Source organism: Leguminivora glycinivorella, chromosome 7, assembly GCF_023078275.1.
Source record: "Leguminivora glycinivorella isolate SPB_JAAS2020 chromosome 7, LegGlyc_1.1, whole genome shotgun sequence".
In the NCBI taxonomy this organism is placed as follows: Eukaryota; Metazoa; Arthropoda; class Insecta; order Lepidoptera; family Tortricidae; genus Leguminivora; species Leguminivora glycinivorella.
This window is the reverse complement of record NC_062977.1, coordinates 15,976,747-15,999,875: the sequence shown is the minus strand read 5'-3', so window position 1 is coordinate 15,999,875 and position 23,129 is coordinate 15,976,747. Positions and strand designations below refer to the sequence as shown.

General features: G+C 37.1%; 1 protein-coding gene across 2 annotated transcripts in view; it reads left to right on the top strand.

The window, feature by feature from the left end:
* LOC125227808 (ecdysone receptor) overlaps window positions 1–23,129 on the top strand; it is a 349,096-nt gene that overhangs the window by 66,391 nt on the left and 259,576 nt on the right. Inside the window, exon 1 of one of the 2 annotated variants that reach the window (XM_048132155.1) lies at window positions 4,432–4,891. The exons of the other annotated variant lie outside the window; for it this stretch is intronic. The gene's annotated coding sequence lies outside the window, so the exon portion shown is untranslated. Of the gene's footprint in view, window positions 1–4,431; window positions 4,892–23,129 lie in introns of those variants that run through there. 2 annotated transcript variants of the gene reach the window in all.

Genomic DNA, 23,129 nt, shown 5'->3' with positions numbered 1-23,129 from the left:
ATACAACTAGGGAACAAATCAAATTATTATTTTGCATCTGAATAGTTTTCTAATGAAGCATTTGATACTCCAAAATATAGTACGTAGCAGTAGCAATGGTTACAGTGGTCCTGCCTCTGAAAGCGTATAGGTTCCGATTCCATAACAAAAAAAATGTGAACAGCTGATACGATACCAAAGTGGGTTGGATTTATAAATAAGTATATTGTAAGGAGTTAATACTGCAATTATTATTAAATAGATGCTGACGAACTTCCTGTTGACAAAAAAAAATAAACAAACCAGCAGACACAGAATTAGGCAGACCAATTCGCGACACAAGAAACTCAAAAGGAAGAAACCCATTTATCATGTGCACGTGTGTAACTAATTATTCGCTAAACGAGCAATAATTCTATCAATAAATAAACTTAGTAGGATTCGCGTCGCCTTGGGACTTTGTCGTAAAAATAATTTGTACGTTCGAATCGATATTGTGCGTCATAGTGGATAAGAAAGATTTCATTAGCTTTTCCGCTTACAGTCAACGACAGAGACATGTTTACAGTCGTGCGCCCTACTGCTTTATAATAAGGCAAAACCTGTATACATATTTTTGACGTCTATTGAACTGTCAGTGGGAAAAGATAATGAGATTATACGGAATTCCAAACCGCGCCAACTTTCGCTCTGAAAGTTTCATGGACGTCACTTGTTTGACGCATTATATTTATCTTGCTCACTTTTGGCAGTTTATTTGCCTGGTTGTAATTCTATTCTTTTCGCGTACTAGAGAAATAATTATATGTATTAAAGCAGCAGAAATAATTGGATTAAATTGCACATGACATTAAAAAAATAATGTAACAAACAGCATCTGATTGAGCGTATTAAATAAATAATAAACTACAAAAAATCTGCTCAAGCAACCTTTACATAAGTACGTAGTTTAACAATCAATAAAAAGACAAATTCTTCCACTGATAACGATCTTGTCTCCTTGGATACTGTATCGGCTTAAAATTTTGCTTCAAATCCGGTCTTAAAATTTGACGGGAGAAGACAGTTTGTTAAATAATTATGGTTCGTTCATGTCACTGAGCATTTTGGAGTGTTCGTTTTTCCCTTAAGTGTTTCTGGCAATGATGCGACGCCGGCGGAAGCCAAGATTGGCATGCCGGTCGACCACCTTGCTCGAACAGACCATGCTTGTCTGCACCCAAGTGATCTTTTACAAGTTTGTGTAGTTTCATATGTTAGAAATTTGTTATGTTTTATTTAGAATGTTCGTGGACGGAGTCGTTTTCTGGAGATCGATCCTCAATATTTTTATTTTAAACTGGAGAAAAGACATACTTAAGTCCGATCCCACATTTCCGAGCTTGCCGGTCGATATAAGTTTGACAGGTAATCGCTAATGGTAACTGATTTTATTTTATGACCAGTCCGACCATATTTGAATCAGACTCGAAATAATGTTTACCTAGCAATCTTAACAAATCAGTAAATTCACAAAATCAATGCTGATTGCTAACCCTGTGTATTATCAATTTATATTCAAGTGTAGGTATATTCAGTCTGACCCTTTTTAGGGTTCCGTAGTCAACTAGGAACCCTTATAGTTTCGCCATGTCTGTCTGTCCGTCCGTCCGTCCGTCCGTCCGTCCGTCCGTCCGTCCGTCCGTCCGTCCGTCCGTCCGTCCGTCCGTCCGTCCGTCCGTCCGCGGATAATCTCAGTAACCATAAGCACTAGAAAGCTGAAATTTGGTACCAATATGTATACCAATCACACCAACAAAGTGCAAAAATAAAAAATGGGAAAAAATGTTTTATTAGGGTACCTCCCCTACATGCAAAGTGGGGGCTGATATTTTTTTTCATTCCAACCCCAACGTGTGATATATTGTTGGATAGGTATTTAAAAATGAATAAGGGTTTACTAAAATAATTTTTTGATAATATTAATAGTTTCGGAAATAATCGCTCTTAAAGGAAAAAATGTGCTTCCCCCCCCCCCCTCTAACTTTTGAACCATATGTTTAAAAAATATGAAAAAAAATCACCAAAGTATAACTTTGTAAAGACTTTCTAGGAAAATTATTTTGAACTTGATAGGTTCAGTAGTTTTTGAGAAAAATACGAAAAACTACGGAACCCTACACTGAGCGTGGCCCGACACGCTCTTGGCCAGTTTTTACAGAAAAGTCTTGGTTTTGTTTTCGGAGTAACCATTTCTCAAGCTTTTTCGACTCCTATTTTCGAGTTGTACCTAGGTATTGTTGGTGGAAAATTGGGAAAGGTATTTTTAAACTACATAAAGAGCTATTGTTCTTACATACTTTAGCAATAGAGAAACAGATTCACACGGTTTAAAATTAACTACACATCTATTACTGCAAAATTGGCTCGACCAATCCGCGCACTATTAAATCAAACTTGCTATTTTTATGCAAATTCTATTTTTCTTTCTTCCGTCTTTTCGATCGTAGTAGATGCCTAGTTTGATTTATTATACTTGTTTAGCTTGTTATAAATTCAGAATTTTGGTCTAATACAGTGAATTATTATGCAAATAAATGATTATTAATTACTGTGTGTAGGCGTATTAAGACAAAATATACTGATGGTTTTGTTAAAATATTTTGCGTTGTTTGTTCAAATTGTCTTATATTTATCCTTGTAGCTGAGCAGTTGGATTCGTAATTTAAAGCCGTTATTCCACTGTAGGTGCGTAATTTGTCGTCTCTGCGACTAGTCCCTAAGCGCGGTCTTGATGAGACGAGCATTTTGGTAATATCTCTAATCTCCAACATTCATCACGCCACTTCCATTTTCCACCTTCATTTTTAGGGTTCCGTAGTCAACTAGGAACCCTTATAGTTTCGCCATGTCTGTCTGTCCGTCCGTCCGTCCGCGGATAATCTCAGTAACAGCACTAGAAAGCTGAAATTTGGTACCAATATGTATATCAATCACGCCAACAAAGTGCAAAAATAAAAAATGGAAAAAAATGTTTTATACCCCCCATACATGTAAAGTGGGGGCTGATATTTTTTTTATTAATATTTTCGGATTTCAACCCCAACGTGTGATATATTGTTGGATAGGTATTTAAAAATGAATAAGGGTTTACTAAGATCGTTTTTAAGGAAAAAATGATAATATTAATATTTTCGGAAATAATCGCTCCTAAAGGAAAAAAAGTGCGTTCCCCCCCTCTTATGGACTAACTTTTGAACCATATGATTAAAAAATATGAAAAAAATCACAAAAGTAGAACTTTATAAAGACTTTCTAGGAAAATTGTTTTGAACTTGATAGGTTCAGTAGTTTTTGAGAAAAATACGGAAAACTACGGACGCTCTTGGCCGGTTTTTAATTAACAGTTTAAGGAAAAAATTCGCCACCTGTCCTATCCTTCTTCTACATTTCAAGCGTATTGCAGAATAGATATTCTAGTTAACTCAATTAAAACTAGGTGTTTTTTCTCCAATTATGGAATCCCCCATTATGGACAGTGAAATAAGTTTAAAATTTTACTTTTAAAGCCTGAGCGTGGCCCGACACGCTCTTGGCAGGTTTTTAATGTATCAAAAGTGGTGTTGTGATCTTTAATACAAAATTTTCGAGACCCATCGAGCTAATTTGTTTCGGAATCCATCGGCATTACGCACATTTTATCGGATCACGTCATCCTCATTCATGAACCCGCGTAGTTGCGTTTTTTGCTAGCGTTCCGAGTCGGTCTATGTATCCTGGCACAATTTACGAGTTTTGCTACGAGTCGAGTATTGAGTACTCTTTCTAGCCGACATTACTTCCTACGCTAGTATCTTCAGTGACGCCCGCGCTACGCCCGCTATTATTAAACGAGTTCATTGGAACATTGGAACATCTATTTGCGCAATTTGTAGCATAGCAGCTATAGTTCTGCACTGACCTTCTCTGCCTCCGCACGACTCGCGGTGCATCGCTACCACTATCATTACGTGGGCACTCTGTCAACATTACAAAACCTGATGTCATCATTGCCAAGATATGAAATTTGTCGATGCCACATGAAACTGAAAACAAACCGTTCGGTCACTATGTACCTGTTTTACAAATTTATTTTGCACGTCCCATTTTGGTCTCGCATAGACACGAGTGTTCGAATTTCTAGTAGACGGCTGGTTGGCGTGTGTGCGTGGCGCATGCGCTCTCGTCGTTTCTACACGCGCCGTCCATTCAATGCGCAACTAATTAAATCTGTCCAGTGTTGTTGCTTCGATTTCTGTAAATATTCCTGTCCACAGGCCCACGTCTTGAGGCGTAGCTGATATGATTTTAAAGTCAAATTCGGTTTAAAATATCACCGAATCTCCAAGTCCGGAGAGACGTGGAGTGACGGCGGTGGTGGCGTTGTGACGGCGGCGTGGCCGCGGGGAGGAGAGAGGAGGCGAACGAGGTGGCAGCGGGCGCGAGTGTGCGCGAATGCGCGTGTGTTGGTGCGGCCTAGGCTCGTCGCGGCGCGCCCCGTCAGTCGACGGTGGCGAGTCGCGCGCGGCGTCTCGTCCAACTCTTTCGTTAGGCTGCACGCACACCTGCCTCTTCAGGCTTTGACGGCTCTCGAGCGTGGAGGCCGGCTTCGCGACGAGTTTTCAGTGCGCGGCGATTTCACCCGAGCGTGGACTGATGCCCTCGCCAACCCTTACGTATACCTACTGTCAAAACATCTAGTGCTGTGACTCCGGCTGGCCGGTTGGCCGCGTGCTGTGACAGTGAAATCGTGAGTCTAGCCGTATCGTGCGGATGTGCAGTGATGGATGAATAGACAGAGGCGCGTTTGTACCAGACCGCCCGCGCCGAGTCGTCTGTATTTCTGGCTGAGTGCAAGAGTGGGCCGTCAAAATTGAGCCCAAACTGTATCTAGGTGGGTATCGCTAGTAGCAGCATCGGTGAGAGCGGCTGGCAGAGTGGACGTTGAATATTTATAGCTGGCAAGTTGAAAAGTGTCACTTGTCGACGAGTCTGGGGCCCGGACCGCCTGCTGACTCGACACAGTTGATTCTCAACAAACAAGCATTAAGATAGCACCTATTATCTTGTTCTACTCAGTTTGCAATGAAAGAAAAAATGTACAAAACATCGACGTCTATTGCCTACTTACTGATTCTATTGCTTTATAAGTAAGTAAAATGTGTAAATTTGTTCTGGAGCAAAGTAAAATATTCGTCGACACGGCGTAATCGTGTTACAAATAGACATTCCATAAAGACACAGGCATCCGAACAAACCAATTTAATAAATTTAAAAGTGGAAAATGTCTGCCTTGGGTGAGACTGGAACTCACGGCCTCTGGATCTCAAGTCTCACCCAAGGCAGACATTTTCCACTTTTAAATTTATTCTAAGCCTAATAGCATCGATTGCAGACGTTTCTGCTAATCAGAAGTTAAAACCAATTTAACTTTCAGAATTTGCTGGTCCACCTTTACTGAAAGGTGGACCAGCCTACTTACCTAAATAAGTGCCTTCATTGCGATTTGAAATGATAATAGGTATGATAAACGTTCGTGATTTAGGATTTGAATTTATATACATTATATACAAGGTTAAGTTAGAGTTTCTATTAACTGAAATGTTCGTTTACAATCTTCCTAAAGACAAGTACCTATTGGATTCTAATTGGAATCCTATTAGCTTCAAAACAAACGACAACGAAAAAATCCAACTAACGTTCCTCAATAGAACAATAAGTCTACTAAAATTAGTTTGCTGAGGTGCATAAATAACCTCATAATCCTACTTATATTTTGGAGATATCCTGTGTCCAAGGTGTAAGTAAACAATATTTGTGAAATTATTCTCCGAAACTTCATAAGAATTGCATAAGTTCATCAACCGGTGCCTATCTAACTCAATGTAGGTACATCAGCTTAGTCTTAGCTTTGCTAAATTGAATTAGTACAGGTTTTCTTCAATAGTATTAAACCAGAACCTTAATAGAATAAGCGGATCAAACTACTTCAATACATCGACAATTCGAACTACTGAATTAACCCAAGTTACAATTCTAATAGTTCTATAGCAATCGAGAGAAATTGTGTCAAAGTCGTTGGAATACCAAACACGACGACTATACATTCAGCGAAGTAAACTAAATTATACCTCTAACTAGTTGGGAATGATGACTATGGTCAAGAAACAAGTGTTTATTCCTATAGGCCGTCTGTTAGAGAGGACATTTCAAAAGTATCAGGTTTTGACGCTATTTCTTTTATCATTTCTGTTGAAGCTAAGAAACCTTTGTTTCGCATAAAGAAGTTTGCAAATTTAGATTTTACAATCAACGGTCCAAACCTAATAGAGATTTCCGTACGCCACTGGTTTCACGCTCGCAAGTTTGCAACAAACTAGTCCTGTTTGGAGAATGTCCAAACAGATAGTTGAAAACCTGGCCTTTAGGTGGGATAATTATAAACAATCAGCTTGGCCATCGTCATACTGGGGTTAGGTATGTAAAAAGGCTAAATATCTAATTTGAACATATTTCAAAGTTACTCGTAGCTTTAACTTTTAATAAATTGCGTCGCCTTCAAATTCATTGTTTAAGTTACTGATGGCTTTGTGCGCGACCCAATTACTGGATTGAAAATAATTGTCATTGTCATCGCTTTGATTATGTTTAGTATTCATTGTATAAAAATCGGGTTTGTTATTACGTTTGCCTACTTTATCTAAAACAATTGTAACGTTACATTAAAATTTAAATATTTTAAATTTTACGTCTATTAAGTCCATTACATTATTTGATTCCGGTAAATACCAATTACCAATTTCCTTGGTTGTTACTAAACCAAGTTCAAGAAAAAATGTAGTGGTTTTACTGGAAAATGCATCACAGGGGTAAAAGGGAGTCTATTCCATTTATTTCATACCTAAATCTTTACACAAACGTTACCCTTTTACATACACAACAGATACACCAGTATTATTCCTCTTTCACAAGTCGTTCTATCGTTAGTAACATAATTAATGCTTATTTAATTTTCTAACTGATTTATTGTCAAGAGGTAAATTTTCAATTGAGTATCTTACGGAAGAACACTACACTACCTATTTAACTTTATAATTTTTCTAAGGAGTAATGTCTGAACTTAAACGCCCTATTAGTAAGGTATGGCTGTAATCGTTATCGACAATTGCAACTTGCTCAGCCAGTTCGACTAGTGTTTTTGCACTATAGCAGTTGCAACATCCAGCATCAAAGCATGTTTCGTACAAATTATTACAGTCAGAACTCTTTGTTTGAGCATCTCATTGACATTAAAGGTAATTTAACCACACCAGTTAGGGAATTTGTGTAGCTGAATTTTCTTTTAAAACGTAAGTATCTACTATACATAGATAGTTGCTACTCTAAGTCGCATGATTATTTTTCTACAACACAGAAATAAACATTATGAGACAAATATGTTTAGTCGTCAGACCGATAGATGGATCTACCTATCCGTAGGTACGTAATGGTAATTATGTAAGATTTTATAGTCGACGTGCATCTAGCATTGTGATTATGGATACGAACTCATAACAAGCATTAGGATTGAGCTATTTTGTCTTAGAAGTATCCGTTACTCAACCTTGTATTAAAAGCTGTCACTTTAACGAAGAATTTTAAGAGCTTACACCCATCTTAAAGGCCGGCAACGCATCTCCAACACTTCTGGTGTTTCGGGTGCCCGTACCTGTCTGCTCATTTGCCTCCTATCCCATAAAAAAAACTTACCAGGTTTACCACCACAACAAACCAAAAGGATGTTTTTTTCATTTCTGCAAAAGCATTTTGCAAGTGAAATCCATAAAACCTTATATATTGATTAAGATCTTTGGGATCAGTACAAAAGCCTGCCTTTTACCCAAAACTTACAATACAATATGTTCATATCAGCCATTCTCGAGGGATCGGAAATTCGGAATCCGCCATCAATCAAACAAAACCCGACGCTTTGGACGTAGTTCAAAGAGCAAATAAAAAGTGCCAATCTTGAGAAATGGGACAAGGCCGTGCCCCCGATCCCACGCGGGACCAACTAATGAACTACTGTCTACGTTATTTGAAACACTGGCTTTAGACGAAGTTTTTAAAACGTTATTCGTTTGAGTATATTAAATTTATTCTTTTAAATATAGGATTGTATCTTTTCTCTGTTACTAAATCTTGTCCAGACGTCCGTCTCGTCGATTAAACAGCATTACAATACGTACTTACACACATTTGTTATCTATAACACAAATTAACATTAATCAACCCATCATAGATTTATCTTAGAGAGATACAAAAACACTACAATCGCTAGATGAAATCTTAAATCTTATCTAACATCGTTAATTACCATCATTATAATCTTCAAGCTCATTCATAAGGAAAAGCATAATATAAATCACGGAGATAAATCGTAAATAGAACCCTAATCATAATCGTTTTCCTTGTCCTAAATCTTTCTTTAAAAATAACCAGTCCCATAAATAACGAATTTAAAATACAAAGCGACACGTACGTTGCACCGGCAGCCATTATCACTTGAGAATTGAGAACTACGCGTGTCAGTTGGTTGTGTCAACAGCGACGCGATTGCAGGTGCCTGCGAACTGAGGTCATTCACCCACGCCGATATTTGGCTACATGCTCCCCAAGTTTCCACACCATAGCTACTTCTAGGCCCGGTTCGTCACGTGCCGGCCTCAAAATATCATTATGTCTGTCCATGTGGGTACGCGCATTCATTAGGGAATTAGGCGGGCTATTGTCAACTTCAGCCCTTCTGATATTTATCATTAGGGATATTTCTATTTTTATCATTTTGCGTTGCCTCGAGTTGTCTTCTTATTTATCTAGTGAATTATTCATACTTACATTATTGTCTGTCTCATTGTTCTCATTGTTGATATCACTTATATTGTCGTCATTACTTAAAGCTGCTCAGTTCGGTTCTTTATCTTTTAAATCATCACATTCTCTGTTTTCATTGTCAATTCCACGTGGCGTCGGGTCACATTTAACTTGCGTTTCTAGTGGGAGTCCGGACGGACGGATCTGGGCCAGATCGTGGTTTATTTTGGGGACGAATTGGGGCGTCCCGTTAACATCGGGGTTTCCGAGCCGCGACGATGATAACAAATAGCTAGCTCACCTGAGTGGGCGTTGAACCGAGAAAACTACAGATTTGAGGTTTGACGACCGGTCTGGCGCAGTCGGTAGTGACCCTGCCTGCTGCGCCGCGGTCCCGGGTTCGAATCCCGGTAAGGGCATTTATTTGTGTGATGAGCACAGATATTTGTTCCTGAGTCATGGATGTTTTCTACGTATATAAGTATTTATATATTATATATATCGTTGTCTGAGTACCCACAACACAAGCCTTCTTGAGCTTACCGTGGGCCTCAGTCAATCTGTGTAAGAATGTCCTATAATATTTATTTATTTATTTATTTATTTATTTATTTATTTATTTATTTATATTATTGTAAATTGCAATAGGTGTATCGTCTTTAAATTTAACAATTTCAATATATGTAGGATACTAGTTTATTTACTTTGAGTGCTCGGTAGTGAAAAAGCAGGATTTTATTCACGCTTATCATCTCCATTGGTTTAACGTATATGCACAGCGGTAAATAAAAGATACGAGAATTGGACCACGAATTCGATTAAGTATTCGTTATTAATTTATAGGCAAACTATTCGATTGAACTGGAAAATTGAGTCGAGAATAATCTGCGGTAAGTTTGACCATTGGTTTAAAAGTATTAGTCTAATACCTATGAATGAATAAGTATTATAAGAAAAAATCATAATATAAATTTTAATGCGATACCACATTAGGATTGGGATAAGCTCGCCTTTGTACATAACCATTATAATTATTCACTGTACTTGTAGTAGCATTAGTTAGTAGTAGTAGTAGTAATACACTTTATTGTACAAAAATAAGAACACATAATAACAGGAAATAAAAAGAACACACATCATTTGTAAAAAGGCGAACTTATCCCATTAAGGGATTAATTTGTTCTGTGCAATAAAGTGTTTACTACTACTATTACTACTACTACTAATTTTATTATTGTAAATATCATCGCCGGGTGGTTAAATTCTAAAAGCAATTTTACTCAAAGCTCCATAAAATCTAAATTTCACGAGAACACAGAAGTGATACAATGCAGTTGGGAAAGCGAACAGTTGTCTTATACATACTTACAAAGATATTATTCAGTGTCGGTAAGAAATACGCTCGCAAATCAGGTTATTAATACTGTCGATATGAGAACCTGATACCTTTACGAAGCAAATCCACGGTGAATGTAGGTGATTGTTTATATTATATTGCTTTTTCGACACGGGTGACACGGCTATTATGCAAATACAGGTTCCATTTACTTGGACGTTTATTTCTATTTTTAGGGGTTCGCCTTTAGCTATCGGTTAATTTTACTTTTTAATTTTATTTGAAATCAATTTTAATACGTTTACCTACATTTTAATGTATTCATCAATTCATAAAAAATATAGTGATAGACGTTTAGACGCTAGTGGCAATGGCATTATTGGCTTATAATGCACATTTAAGGTGGTTCAACATTCAGCACTTTTACAGTCTTCCATTGAAAAATGCATCGTTTGATTCAAAATGACCTTGAAATTATTGTTCAAAAGAAACTTTACACGTGTCTTTATTAGAAGATCAAGTACTTCCTATTCATTATTTGGAAGCAATTTAATTTATTTAATCACTAGGTATAATATACAACGTTTTACAACTCGGCACATGTTAATGATCTTTGACTTTATGGTTATTAGGTAGACATTTGAAAATAGCATTTATAGTAAAATATATAAGGTTTCTACTGATTTTTTAGCGGTAGTTCTCGTGCAAGGTCCCTGGTGTGCGTTCGTGACACCTAGTTATGACATTTGACACGTTACCTCGTTAATATTTATTTTTCTCGAGGCAATAGTCTTACCAATGACTCAACACTGTGAGATACCTATAAATAGTATAAATCTTTAAAAAAGATAAATTTGTTGCGTTGTTAACTATGTACTTATATCATATCGACTTCAAAATCGTTTTTTTTTTGCTGGAACATGTATATTAATAACAAATGAAACGACGAAAAATAAAAACGAAAAAGTTACTGCAGTGTCCAAAATAAGTACCAACAAAAGAAATGAAAAACTGACAGAAGAAATACATTTTCCGAACAAACAACTTTGAGAGGTGGTATGACTAGACTAAACAGCTAAACACGTACGTTGTCATCAAAATGTACTTTCAAGAAGGAATTTCCACAAAAGTAACGAAACCGCAATTATGATGCAACCAATTTTAATTTAAATCCGAAATTAGATGTGGTCAAAAAACAGATTGTAAGGGTTTAACAGAAATATTTCGAAGTCAGTGACCCGAAAAAAAACGAGCTCACTACGGCACGCGGCCCAAGGAACACCAGTTAGCGATCAAATCGAATATGGCGTTGAATTACGAGGAACCAGTACCTACACTTACTAAAGAAGTGAGTTTTAATGCTCAGATTTAAAACGACATCTTGTATGGAAACTTTTTAAGTCCAACAACGATTGATCAATCATTTTAGAGCCGCTTGCGGTACTACTATTTCTAAACAAAAATAATGACATACTTGATCTTTTTGCAAACAATATATATGATAATTTTATTATATCTACACACCGTAATGATAATACAGAACCACCTAACCCATTATAATCTGGCACGACCATAAAAATTACAGCATATGATTACAGGAACTAATTTTGAATTACCAAACAATTGCTGGTGCGTTCAAAATTGAATGTGCAAAAAGTAGAACCCACGCTCAGGTAATTATTGCAAACGCAGAATTATCCAACTGGCAATCAAAACATAGAATTATATGGTTTTAACTGTTATAAAAAGTATCGAATGGGTTCTTCAATCGATAACCGAAAATGCTGCACAGTCGAATCATGTCGGTCCGTCCCATGCATTCCACAACTTGCTCACCCACAACGGAATGGACCGGTCTTGAGCATTGTACGAAACGTGAATACGCGACCAGTGCAGATACGTCTGTTACAGTGTATACGTTTGAAGGTAGACGGTGTTACTTTTCTCGGCAGGGTTATAGGAGGCGATACTGGTTAGCGAGGCGCGGTCTCAAGGTGAATCGCCCGGTCAACACACGATCGAATGCCTAGACCAAACACCGCGTGCTATTAACGATTTGGGTAATACTGGTAGCAACATTGTGAGCTTGAAACCTTTGTTTCTGAATGCAAGTATTATATACGGAAAGATTTATCGCGGTCGTGATTTATGCTATTTGTGTTGAGTTTACGTCGTTTAGTTATTTCAACAGTCTAAATAATGAAGATATGCCTTTATTCAAAGGCCTTAGTAATATTAATTATTAAATTATTTCGTTATTCATATCCTTTGTCATTGTAAAATATTAACAATACATAGGAATTTATTTTCAATGAATAGTTGAATGCACGTTTTCAATTTTATAGTAACTCGTTTATTGTAAATAGAAGTAGGGCAAATATGTTTTTGTAGCAAAAGCAAAACACGTGGTTAGGTTATTATGTCAAGAAGCGCAAAGTTTACATTTTCATTTTTAACTTGGTCACGCTATTTGGCATCGAAATCTTAATAGTCAGAAGTATTCAGTAAATGCATTCTAAATATGTATTTTCTTCAACTTTATTTTCAACTAGCGCTCGCTTACTTACAAGCTTTATTTTCAACTAGCGCTCGCTTACTTGCACCGATCCGTTTCCTAACAACCAGTTTCCTCGCAATTACTTCACAAACTATGTACTACAGAATAAATCTAACGTCAACTTTTTACTGAGACCCTTTTCATCACGCTCGGTTGGCATAATTGTGTAATTGTAAACCATATTAAAATTAAATATAACTCATTGAAACGCCACGAGACCCTAACCAGTTTCGCGACTTCCAAACCTTTATACGCACGTGTAGATTCAATACTTTGAATAGACAAAGAAGTCATTCCTATAAGTCCTATTTGTGGCGTTCTAAGCCTTAAAAAGTCTTTCTGCTCCATGTGCAATAGAGACATCTTTATAAGAAATTTATATTAAATTTTAAGTCTATATACGACCTTATTGCAAAAAGACCCTTTAGGCAGCGTTCCCACTTAAGCGTCGCGTGTCTCGGGGCGCGCAACGGACGTCTCCGCCACGCCGCCTGAATGTAATTCAAAAAACGTCTCCTCAGTACATTTTGTATAGGAAGGACGTAAGACGCGCCCCAGGTGGCGTGGCGGCGGCGTGGCGCGCGCCGCGCCACCTGGGGGCGCGTCTTACGTCCTTCCTATACAAAATGTTTTTTGAGTTACATTCAGGCGGCGTGGCGCGGACGTCCGTTCCGCACCTCAGGACATGCGTCCCTTAGATGTGGCCGGTCCTTATACACAGAAAACCACTTTTAGTTCGGGTAGGTCTGAAGCCAAGCCAAGGATCGATGTCAATGGAACTCAATAGGCACGGCCGTTGACCGAAATAAAAATAAAAGGCTCCAGTCACTAAGGAATAGGAAACTGGAACTCGTGTAATTGTCCGCACTTTGATCCAAATTTATAACGGAAAGTAGGTTCATAAATTCTTATATAGTTCGTATCTAAAAACTAGTACAATTTGATCTACACAAATAAACTTATTTTGTTAAACGTGACTGATAATTTAGTAGACCAACGCTGGCAATCAGAATTAGGTTAAACTAATAGTAAACGTTTAAAGCAACATTCGTATTATAAGATAAACATAAACAAAGTTATAAGATTAAACTCTTAATAATTAATGATATTAAAGTAGGCATACGAATACTTAAATATGATTTCAAGATTTGATAACAAATTCTAACTGAAACCTTATTAGAATCCGAATTCATTTGTACATAATTGGATTCAGGCTAAAATAACAACAGCAGCTGCACTAACTAATGTGCGCGATGTATAAATCGCTACTTACAGTAGACCGACATCTATCGTTCAACATAGACAACTCGTCTGATGTCAAAAGATACAAGAAACAAAACTAAATGGTTAGCTGGAAGAGATCCCTTAAAGGGATGAGCTCGCCTTTGTACATAACCGTTAAAATTATTCTCTGTACATGTAATTTGTTCTGTACAATAAAGTGTTTACTTAATATACTACTACTACTACTACTACTAAATGAACAGCGCCATCTACCGACAGTACCGACCAACTTAGCCAACCCAAAGTCTATCAAACAATAGAAGAAACAAAGTAAAGCAGATTGCAGTGATTGACTGGGCAGTCGTGCCACTTGCCCGGCGAACCAGCACGGGCAGATGTAAACCGGCCAAGGTGATTTTAGGTTATAAATGCCCGCGATCTATTATTATGTTCTTGCAATGTCAATAGATCTTGGACGACTTTAGAGACATAACGTTGGATTGTTTGTGAAATATGTAGAAGAAGCAAAAATCTTGTTAAAAATTAAAATTGGTGGAGCAGCACAAATGGATTTTACTTGAATAAGTCGACAAATTATTTGCAAAGAAGATGAAAATAGTGTAAATGCAATACTGAACAATAACTTTCGCGACATTCCTTGAACTCCATAATAAGTTTTTGGTAGATTTCTAGATTTCAACCAGGTAGTAAGTTTTAACATTAGCAAATCATCAAAATGCGTAATATGCCTAAACAACATTATCCATATTGCCCATATCCCAAGCGTATTCTATGTCCGTCCATTTGCAACGAAAGGAAAGGACGCCGTAGTAACTGTAAAATATTGATCGCTGGCCACTGGAAGGATTACTACATGTTACTACTTCATATTACGTAATAACCCACAATACGAGTTGGCGTGGCATGGCACCCTTTAAACAGAATTAAAACTACGGAAATGGTTAATATTTCTAGTCACAAACAAATGCAAAAAGAAGACAATCAAAATTGACGGAATGCTCGGCACGTGATAAATGCATCTGAGTCAACTAAGAACAGAACTTATGCAGACAACAAACGACGATTGACCATTGATAATAGGTTGCCATACGGAACAATTTACAAATAAGATGAAAAAGTCAAATTAGCAATGCGGTCAACGGTCATTCGGATAAGATAATATATTTTGTTTACGCCATCTGATGATTGTTTTCATAAAAACACAATTTCCGTTAAGTAGGTTAATTAAAACTATTCCATGTGTAGTGACCCCAAAAGGTAAAATGATTACAAGGCACAGCAAAAACTTAGCAATTGGCATGTTTTTAATTGGTATTTGATGTTGATAATGCAAATAACATGAGAAATCAATTTTCTCACATTCTCATTGTGCAAGCACCCTGTTAACACGCGCATGATAAAAGGAGTTAGTTTATAATCCGTTGCAAAAATCAGCGAGCCATGCGAACCCCTCTTAAGCTCGATCGATACACGCCTGCTTTTGATAGGGCTAGGTTCCCTTCCCATGTATGGAATTCGTAACATCTATTACAGCGTAGTAGACGATAGTATTACAGGCAAATACTGCAGGGCTAAAGGCATACTTAATAGTACTGTTTGGTAACAATGTAAATAGACCGATAGCATAGAGCACCCACGTGAAATTGGCCTAAACTACATTAGTTGAACAGTAAAAACACATTCCAACCACATAAATTATTGAACTGTTTCTTACAATCAAATAAGTATATCAAAGTTCTTGAGAATTCCAGTCTGATGTAAAATTACAACGTGTTATTCGCATAATCAAAGCAATATTTGATCCAGTTTCTCTTCGGCGAAAACATCTTAACTTTCTCAAAATAACTCGGCATCTGTGAATCACAAATTATCGAAGACGACACTCAGAAAGCTTCGGAAAAAGTTCCAAGTAAGATTTCCATAAACTAGAACAAATACAAAGCCTCACACTATATCAGACGCTTGCGCCAGGAAAATTTGATTTTACCTTTTGTTTACAAACCGATAACCGATAAGACTTCAAAAAGCAATCTTGAAATAGAGGTATGTTTGGGTCATAAGGTCAAGATTTTTTTAAAACAACTCTGCCTTAAAAAGTTCATTCACTATTTTGCGCAGCATGCTGCATATAGGTACGGTGCCCAAACAAAACTAGACCAAACCTCAGGGTCGACCGTACCCTTATAAAAATTTCGTAAAACCTTCAAAACTGCCTCTTCGAACCATGTCGGCCAACGTCGGCGAAAATAGGCACGTGTAAGCCGGAAACTGTGTAAGTAGGAAGCTATTGATCACGGGGAAGTAGGGCAGGGGGGAGGGGTTAGGGCTGCCGATTGGCCGCGACAAAGCCCCTACACTTAAGGCTGCTTTCAAAAAAAACGTCAAAATAATGTAAAATTGATAGTTTTAGTCGGTGAAATACTACACTTTCCGTTATCCAATAGATTTATTTAATTCAAGTTCCAGTTAGAGCATCTTATTATCTTGATTTTTATAAGACTGGATTTTTGAAAACTAACTCACTAAATTAATTATGAATTTTTCTCTAATGCACGTTTAGAAAAACGCACGTATAGAGCTGAATCAGTCGATCTTATTTGTAAAATTTGGACAATTTTGAATATTAAAACGGGTAAATTTATAATTCGTATATCCTGTACCACAATCATTTCAGACTAGATTTTTTTTTTAAGTTTTTGAAAAAGAGTAAACTAGCCTAAGGCGAATTCAATTTTTTCAGAAATTACCTAAAATTAAGTGACAATTTCTTTGAAAATCTACATCACATCGAAGCAAGTTTTGTACTAAATTAATCTGCAACGTTTACTTAAATTGCTGTTATGCCTTAGTGATTATACATTGCTATTATTGATTTTTGCCAATTTTTTGAAAACGAGCCTTCACCGGTACAATTATTACCACTTTTGGACATTTTCTCATATTTTGTTAGACCAAGTAGAAAAAGTCCTATAATGTGATATATATTTATAAACTACTCGCAAAGCCCTTTAATTTGATACCACACACGGTATGATCGAGCGCTCGGTTGCGATTTCACTATTTTTAACACGAAAGCCCTCTTAAGATCGAGATTTCCTTTCTTTGAAAATGTTTAGAGAATTTTTAAAGCGGTGCTTGGGAAAGCGATACGTTATATCATTTGGATTTGATGTTTAGAGATCACTCATTTTGTTGGTTATATTAAATAATAAATCGGCAATCAAAATGAGAAAATTTAACTGTCATATCGTCTATTGAAGTACTATTATGTGACTTTTGTGAAGAAGACTATGATAATTTCAAATATTGTTCACCTTCTTTATTGTAAAGTGAGTTATTGGGTGCGTAAGCAAAAGACAAGTGAACAACTAAAGTAGTCCATAAATCTTAATTCCTTTTTTATATTTTTTGATTTAGTCTTTCAAAGCGACCAAATTACGCGTTAGGTAAACAAGTTTTTCGCCCAACAATCCGGGGAAGCCCGCAACCCTGGGCCGTTTGGGCGGTGCGTGGCGTGCGTTCCCCTCGAGTTCAAGGGCAAGGCCTGCCCCCATTCAGCTAGAACACGTGCCCGAAGGTAAATATAGTATTACCCGTTACGCTATCGTTGTAATACGCCAGCCAAATTCGCGCGTCACTCCGTTTTCTTAAATCACAGCGTAATGGCGTCTGAGTCACGTTATCAGCGCGAGGCGTCTAGCGTGCGCTGCCTTTGTGGACTTGTAAACTCGGGTGGATTTACTTCCTTTTACTCCTAATTTCCTGAATAGAGGTCGTCGCTTTGTGACCTTCGCTATTTTCCTACTGCACTTCGGCTCTCAGCCTTCCATATAGACATCGACCAATTTCCGAATTCCGACTTACGTATTTTGGGCTCGTGTCGTGCAGCCTCTGTTCTCTGATGCAGTCATTTCATTTCATCTATACTATTTTATACTCAATATCTTTCCGATAAAGCTTTTATTAGTTCCTCTTCAACAGCGTGTCTGAACCTTTGAGTAATTATGTTAACTAGAGAGGGCACCTCAACTTGATTTTGTGTAACAACACTTAGAGCCGATCAGCACAAACGCGCTTAGTCTGTGCCGAACGGCTGTGGTAGATTGACGTATCACAATCAAAAATATTTCGTCTAAATAATGCCGTCATGTGTAGTGAGGTACTGTACAAACTGCTCAGGAAAATCTAACAAAAGCCAAAGAGTGACTTTTCATACGTAGGTTTACTGTATTTTTGTTTAAACACGCTTACTTTTTAAAAAAATGTATCAATATAAACTCATGCCGAAGCGCCATGTTGCGGCGGCCATGTTTCGTTGAAACCAAAGACTAAAAAATACAACAAAAGCAGACGTGACAATATCGCAAGTTAGTTCAAGTTTCCTATCATATATTAAATTATATATATTTATCGACGCAAAAAAGGTTATTTAATTATTATTGTCAGAATTGCTCAGTTTTCCAGCATATCGGTCTATAACAGATTCTCAATACGCGTGTCGAATTTCATGTGAGTATGTAAATGTAAGTGCAGTACCTAACCTGCCTGAATGAATTTGGGTAGGTAGACGGTCAAGCAAATTATGAGAGTATAAAAACGCGCGAAATTCAAATTTTCTATAGGACGATAAACCCGCGCTCATACATACATGGATGTAGATAAAGTTTTGTATGCGACTATACATAATTAGGCATTAAAACACTCATGCTCTTATTAACACAACAAAAACAACACTCATGTTTTAATGCCTACCATTATGCAAATGTCACATAAATAACTAATATCCAGTTGCGGCTACGTGTACACATGTACGCTCAGTCCGTATGCAGCTTTATGTGGGCATTTAAAAAAATTGGGACTCTTAGAGTTGTTAAAAAAAAGTTAAATCGCTGTCAGTTTTGCAACGATAATTAAGCATGGAATTTCAATAAAAACATCGTTTTTAGGGTTCCGTAGCCAAAATGGCAAAAACGGAACCCTTATAGTTTCGTCATGTCCGTCTGTCCGTCTGTCCGTCTGTCCGTCTGTCCGTCTGTCACAGCCGATTTACTCGGAAACTATAAGTACTACAGTGATGAAATTTGATGGGAATATGTGTTGTATGAACCGCTACAAAATTATGACACTAAATAGTAAAAAAAAGAATTGGGGGTGGGGCCCCCATACATGTAACTGAGGGATGAAAATTTTTTTTCGATGTACATACCCGTGTGGGGTATCAATGGAAAGGTCTTTTAAAATGATATAAAGTTTTCTAAAAAACATTTTTCTTAAAGTGAACGGTTTTTGAGATATCAGCTCTCAAAGTCGTAAAAAGTATGTCCCCCCCCCTCTATTTTTATAACTACGGGGTATAAAATTCTAAAAAAAATAGAGGTGATGCATGCTAATTAACTCTTTCAACGATTTTTGGTTTGATCAAAGTATCTCTTATAGTTTTTGAGATAGGTTGATTTAACTGTAATTTTGGCAGGTGTATAAATTGACATAATAAGTTTATTATATTTGCTGCTACGGAACCCTTTGTGCGCGAGCCCGACTCGCACTTGGCCGGTTTTTGTTTTAATTATGTAAATTATACTAAGCTATAATCTAAATTCAGAACGTGAAAAAAGTTTAGTTTTAAATACAGATTTCAAGCTTGATAGTCGTTACAAAACTAACAGCGTTTTATGTTTTTTGTTAACAACTCACGCTAATTGAGAGTCATAAATTAAAAAAATGCCCATGTAAACCCATGTCACTTCTATACTACGACTTCTAATCTATGCACTCTATTCAAGGCTCATCATCGCGACCGAAAGGTCGTAAGCGCCGAGTAAAATAGTAGCGCATGCGACGTTACGGAAGCGGGCCATTGGTTCACACCCCGCCCCCTCGCCCCGCCTTTAGCTTACAGGCTGTGACACGTTCGTTGTTTGCTTATAGCTCCTCTATACGAAGTAATAATTACTCAATGGTCTGAACGAAGTCTTCACTTTGCAGACATTGTGTTGTGGATTAAAGATTATTCGAAAAAGTATTGGTGAAGTTCCTTTCGAGACTCCTTCGTCTGAAAGATGTTTTCATATCCACACGAAGCTATTGATTTTCCTCTATCATCTGTAGTCTATACCGATATAGTAAAAGATTCATAACCGTTTCAAAAATATGTCGCTGTTTTATTTTGATTGAATGCTTTGGGTTAGGTATAAACATAGAATCCTTGTGATGTAACCGGACTATGATAGATTTGAGTGGTCGTTTATTGACGTCCGGTGCATTGAAATCAGTGGCACCCCAATAGTTGAGCGTCCTCTCAAGTACTCGGGTCACCGTTAATTGAATCAATAGTACAATAGACATCACTTGAAACATAATATCTAGTTACATACGTAATCATAATAATAATCATAATATTCGATGTTTATACACACGTCTACAGTTGCTTAATGTTCCTCTAGATATCAAGAAGTGTGTAAAAGCAAAAGTTAATCTCTCTTAGACTAGTAAATTTTTCTACAGTATGAAAGTAGGTAACCGCTATAACAAACTGGTAATTAACTATAATTACAAAACTCAATATAAGTACCTACCTACTTGAAAAAGGCTGTTGCTAACATAAACAATATAATCATATCAAACTGCGGTTTTGTACCTAAACTTGTAATGATTGTAATCATGAGACGAGTTCATGATTTAGGTAAATTTCATGTTTGTTTTTATCTGACGAAGAAGTTTGACATCACTCGACTCGTTAATGGGATGACAAAATTTCTTTTCCAAATAGGAAAGCAAAAACTCGGTGTTCATCAAAGTTGTGAAACTTAATAGGAAGTTTTAGTAAACTTCCTGATACTGCTCTTGTTCTGCCCGCGTTGTTCAAGGTTCTAATAAAAATAACTTCGCTAACTGCTGAACTTCCCTGTTTTCACGAGATCGACTTCGAATAGGAAATTTAAAGAGCATTGGATTCTTGATGTACCTAGTCGTTTTTATAAATATAGTGCAATAATGTAAATCATGCGAGTCGGATTGTATTTCTGAGTTGCTTTAGCTATATCATGTTCCTAGTTTACGTTTGTGTTTTTAGCAATGACCTGAAAATTAAGAATTTTTTTGGCATCGATTTTGACCAGTCTGAAGATTATTAACATAGACAGTTTTGCTAACATTGCCGATTAGGTACCTACTTATGGGTGTGTTATCGTCGCCTAGATTAACGGTAACAGTTATGAAAATAATAGTGTACCTACTGCTATCGTGCCGAAACTTTTTTCTCATAATATCATTTCAAAAATTCAAACACATTATGAATAAAAATGAATATTGATTATTGATCAAGTAGTTAATTAATTGCTTTATCATCGACATAACTTGAATTCTTTACCAACACAATTGAAACAATTGAGGCCAAAAACAAACGTGCACCAAATTTCCAATACAAATAAATATCATCTTTCTTCAAACCGCCTTGTTTTGAGAATTATTCGATTTATCAAAACTGCTCCGATCGTTCAAACCGAGATATAACAAATTGTGAAATAATATTTACAGAGCGGCAATGCTGACTGAGGCTATTTATCTTGGACTGACGTTGGCAACTTGGCACGCTGTTATTTTACGAGTATTGCAATGGCCCATTTAGGAAATGCCGAGCGAAATATTTTTGGCGAAATTTTCGTGGATTCCGACGAGGCCCAACAAAAAAACAGTTCGACGTGTAATTTAAAAACTTTTTAACAAAAAATAAAACCGCCTTCAAAAATAAGCGCGTTACAAAACACGGAGAAACTAAAAAGCCAAAAATAATAAACCTTTCAATTCAGATTTCTTATCGTATTGCAATAAGCTAAACATCCAAATTATAAACAAATCAATTATTTTTGTAGTCGGTACCAGACCTGTTCGTCGCCTTGCTATTGCCTGTTTGCCCCACCCAACCATACACAGGCTGGTACCGACTCCAAAAATAATTGATTTGTTTATAATTTGGATGTTTAGCTTATTGCAATACGATAAGAAATCTGAATTGAAAGGTTTATTATTTTTGGCTTTTTAGTTTCTCCGTGTTTTGTAACGCGCTTATTTTTGAAGGCGGTTTTATTTTTTGTTAAAAAGTTTATTTATTTGTTGATTTTTAGTGGTTCCTAGTGATATTATATGTATCAGTCCGAATACATGTACAGTAGTGAAAGAATTATCCTTTAACTCCTAACCATTGAGGAGTTGACCTTCCATCATCAGCTCAGTTGATTTTTAGTGGTTCCTAGTGATATTATATGTATCAGTTCGAATACATGTACAGTAGTGAAAGAATTATCCTTAAACTCCTAACCATTGAGGAGTTGACCTTCCATCATCAGCTCAGCCACATAAAATTATTACCATCAGACGTAAATACTGGTGTACCTTTGAAAAATAGACTAAAAACATTACATAAGCCTATAACATTTGAAGAGTTCCCTCGATTTCTCCAGGATCCCATCATCAGACCCTGACTTGGTGCCAATGGGACCATCTCGGGGTTATACCGGTTCGATCAAAAAAAAATTTTGAAAATCGGTCCACGATTCTCGGAGATATCGAGTAACATACATACAAAAAAAAAATAAAAAAAAAAATAAAAAAAAAAAAACATTCAGTCGAATTGAGAACCTCCTCCTTTTTTGAAGTCGGTTAAAAACAGTTTTATATCGCGCTCGGTGTTGCATTCTCTGGTAATAGCTACATCGCCGAGTATCGTGATTATAATTCTGCGACGATGCACCTCTTTTAGACTGTAGCAACCGGCATTCAAAGCAACCCTTGTACGTGTTCTCCTATAAACATAAACATGGAAAACGCACAAAAGCCTCTGGGCGTCGCTGTCGGATAAAGTCGTAGAGTTTCTTTTGCTAGACAAGCTAGACTGGCGGCGGCCGGCCTCGTGCGCGAGTGAGACGGAGAAAGCACGCCGATCGTTAGCCCTGATCTTCAGCGCGCCACAAACACACAGCCCGACCGAGAGCGAAATTGCAGCGAGAATGCACCTAGCTGTGTTATTATGCTGCCACTCCATTTATAAACAGCCTACAATGGCCAACCCGCCAGTTAAGTTTCAGACTTAAAGCGAGGGCTATTAGGCTGAGTGCAGGTTGGATTTAAATCGCAACCGGTTAT